The sequence below is a fragment of the Euphorbia lathyris genome, chromosome 8 (assembly GCF_963576675.1).
Source record: "Euphorbia lathyris chromosome 8, ddEupLath1.1, whole genome shotgun sequence".
Lineage (NCBI taxonomy): Eukaryota > Viridiplantae > Streptophyta > Magnoliopsida > Malpighiales > Euphorbiaceae > Euphorbia > Euphorbia lathyris.
This window is the reverse complement of record NC_088917.1, coordinates 80,633,380-80,637,783: the sequence shown is the minus strand read 5'-3', so window position 1 is coordinate 80,637,783 and position 4,404 is coordinate 80,633,380.

Here is a 4,404-nt window from a genome sequence, read left to right as displayed (position 1 = left end):
CTCCTTTGAGAGTCTTGAGTTCTGTCACATTTTCAGAGAGCAGAACCGTGTAGCAGATCGCTTGGCGACAGCTGGCCATGAAGGGATGCTAGGGGTCTCTACCCTTCCTTATCCCCCTGTTTTTCTCTGTTCCTTCTTTTAGAAGATAGGATTGGGGTTAGCTTTCCCAGGCTGATCCCTAGTTAGTTGCTTTCTGTTGTTTTTCTTTCCTTTTCTATCAAAAAAAAAATATTTTGAATTCTGTTAAACTAATAAAATCATTATTTTTAATTTATTTTAAAAATTAGAGTTTATAAATTAAGGGTCTAGTATATATTGTTTAGGGTTTAATTTGGAGTTTAGAATTTTAAAATTAGGGTGTAAAAGCATATTTTATTTGTTATATATAAAAAATAATGACATATTCATAATAAATTTTGATAATCTGATTTAATTGTAATTTTATAGTTAATTATGATATTAATGCAGGAAGCCCAAAAATATAAGATTTTGAGTTAACTTTGTCACGTCAGTTTTCCGCTCTGATGGCTAAGTCAGTTGTATGATTTAGGATCATATAGAAGGGTAAGAATATGTTTAGAGATAATAGTTAATGTAGCGAACCTTGTGGCAATACATGTCTCTTTATAATGTTAATTTAGGTTTTGAGTTTGTCCCTTCTTTAGGAATCCTTATAGAGTCAAACTCTGTTAAGAATCCTTTGTCTCGAAGGATTCCGAAAGGTTCTTTTGATCTTTAGAAGATTGAGGAACCTGCTAGTGGTAGGGATGGCAACGGGTAGGGTACCCGCGGGTAATGACATTCCCATTCCCAAACTCTTACCCTTTTATTTTTTAATTACACGTACCTGTCCCATTACCCTAACGGATAACGTTTTGCATCCCATACCCGTCCCATTTAATTCACGGGTACCCGCGGATACCTTTACCCGTTAAAAATCAATAAATAAAACAAAAAAAATTACAAATTTAACAAACTATAAATTTAATAAATCATAAATCTAAAAATTGAACAAATTAAACCTTAATTAATAAGAATAAAGTAGCTTAATGATATCACTCAATTGTTGAAAAATAAAAAGTTGGGGTTCATATCTCATGTCTTACATCTAAAAAACAATGATATTTATTAATATAATATTTTTTTATGACGGGTACCGGGTACCCTAGGGGTATTCCCATACCCGTCCCATTACCCTAACGGGTAATGATTTTGATCCATACCCTTTTATACTGGGTACGGGTAGTCCCATTAGGGTCGGATAGTACCGGGTATCCGTGGGTACATTACCCGTTGCCATCCCTAGCTAGTGGTAGCGAGCTTGGGCCACCATGGTTGTGTTTGGGCCGTTTGTGGTTGTTTTGGGTTGTTTATTTGCTTGGCCTGAGCCGGAATGGGTAGTATTGATGTGACGTGACATCATTTTGCATGATATCATTGTCAGATATTAGTATAAGATCTATGATTAGACTTTAACTATTAGTTCAAGCTTTTAGTTCAACTGGTTCCATAACATGGTATCAGAGCCTTTTAGACCAAACGGTCGAGAGTTCGAGTCCTAGCAACCTTATTAATTTGTAGAATTAAAAACACATGGGGGAAGGACGATTTTACACGTGGCCTACCAGACAAAAAAAAAATTAATAATTTGGATTTAAAGAGGTCAAAAAAATTAGAAATTTGAATTTAGGGAGGCCTAATAGGCCAAAAATATTAAAATTTTGAATTTTGGACAAGTCTAACACTTAATGGGCCATCTTGGAGTGGCAAATTCAACACCCAATAAAAAAAAATTGAGACAGCAGGGCCGAAAATACCCGGGATCAAGGTGGTTCCAGCGGCCGTGAAAATGAGTAAAGTTTAAAAAGTGTAAAGTAAAGTAACTTGTATGTTATGTTTTGAAGTTTAATGGTAATACCGTGAAAATGAGTAAAGTTTAAATCATTGGTATAATTTATCCTCGTGATCACCCTTAAAAACAAAACTTCAGTGAAAAATAATACTACCGAATTAAGAATCAAAATGGTTCCTAAATATAGTTCAAATTGAAGTTTAGATATCAATTTAATTTTCAAGTTCGACAAATTTTTACAAATAACCTCGATCCAATTAGTTTTAATGTAATTTCTTTATAATATTTTAATCAATTTATCAAAATTTATTAACTTCGTAACTGAGTTGATACCTGAAACTTGGATTTGAGCATAATTTTAACACTTAATTCAATAATAACCCTGAAAAAAAGTGAACATGTTTGTAGTGTCTCCATCATAATAACTTGCTAAAGTAGGTGCATGTTTTCTTCTTCAATATCCACAAAAATAAATATATGTATATATTTATTATAATCTCTTTAAATCATGATGATTAATAGTGGTGGGATCAAATTCACATTATTGATCTATCTTCTATTATTATAATTTCTTTTTCTTTTATTATTATGTTTCAAAACAAATCAATAAAGCCTACAACTCTTAAAACTAATTATATGAAGCATTCATCTCGGGTCCTGATAATTTAGAAGTCTTAGGCAAAATAAGTAATAAGGACTCATTTAATATAAAATTTATTAATTAAAATGTAAAAATTAGGTAAATTTTTTAATTTTTTTTATCAACGAGCTTTCAGAAAGAATTAGGCCTTCTATATGATGTTATCACTATCTATCTATATATTTTTTAGAAGGGTTAAGGTGTAAAAATACCCCTAACGTTTTGGATGAGGAGCAATTTTACCCCTAACGTCTAAAATAGTGTAATTTTACCCCTAATGTTGGAAGTGAAGAGCAATTTTACCCCTAACATTGATAAATTGGGTTAATTTGAGAAATAATTCATTAAATTGTCTTCTTGGTCAGAAATCTTGTCATCTAAACTTCACACATGCGTCATTTTATCAGTAACAAATCGCAAACATATGTTGGGATGTGAATAAAAATAAAAAAAATAAAAATATATACTGTCTTTTGTACAAATTGGATAAAAAAATTTAAAAAATTCACGTAATTTATAAATATTAATTTCCACGTCTATTATTAAATTATAAAAAAACATGAAATCTTTTTTTAGAACGAATTGACATGTAATTGGTGCAGAATAAAGAACAAAAAATATTTGTGTTTTATAATAGGGGTAAAATTGATCCAAATTATCGACGTTAGAGATATAATTGTATAATTTTAGACGTTATGGGTAAAATTGCTCCTGAACCAAAACGTTAGGAGTATTTTTTCACCTTAACCCAAAAAAAAATTAACTTTCGTATAAAAAAAATTTGGGTCCACTCCAGCTATTGACCCTAAGCCGTCTTCGGAAACATCAATAATCATTCTTAAATTTTTCAAAAAAAAAAAAACTAAATTAAAACAACTAATCATCTAATTAAAATATATTTAAATCATAAAAAAAGTCAACTATCAAGAGAATAATCGGGGATCCTCATCGAGGATTAACGAGACAGGACATATTTCCCCATTTCCATCACAGGGATAAAATTATCCTCATCCCCATCCTATAGAGATTCTTATTGGGGGTTACCCTTCCTATTAGGACGGGTCACCGACATGAATCCCGCTATATTTACATTCTTAATAATCTTTTTAAATCATGATGATGATTAATAATGGTGGGATCAAATTCACATTATTGATCTATCTTCTTTTATTATTATTATATTTTTTTCTTTTTGTCTAGATTTGATAAGCTCTTTGTGTGATTGAATTTTAATTAATAATTTAACATTATTAGTTTTGTTGTGTTTATGTTCTCTAACAAAAGCATAAAAACATATAAATGATGTCTTTTTTGATTTGGCCAATTTTATCAATAAAAACAAGAAAAAACATATAGATTTGCCACAAAACTCAAGAGAGCATTGGCCCTTGTTTAAATGCCTTTCCTTTTCCACATATGGGACCTTAAATTGCCTAATTCACATATTCTTCAACCCAATAAATACAAGGGTAAAATTGACCTTTTGGTTTTTAAAACATTATACATTAGCATAAATTATTAAAAAATAACTTTTAATTGAAATTTTAAGAAGAATAACTTGAATTTTCTTTATATTTAATAGCAAACTATTCAATCAAACAGGTAAGAGAGTTTGGAGTCATTCTATTCATTTCTCATTGTTTCTGTTTTTATTTCATTGTGTTATTAACTGTTAGCGATATTTTGCGAATATGCTAATTTCAACCTTGTCACGTGTGGTTTGGGTGCGGGCGTGCCAGAGAAATTATTTCTCAATTATTAAAGACGGTTAAGTTTATGGAATTGCGCGCCAAAACTTGAAATCTTAAACGAAGCGATTGGCGAGGGACGCAATGATTGAAAAAGTCCCTCTTGGGTCTCTAGCGCCGTTATAAAAACTTTGCTAGATAAATTATTTTATTTAAGCTAATGC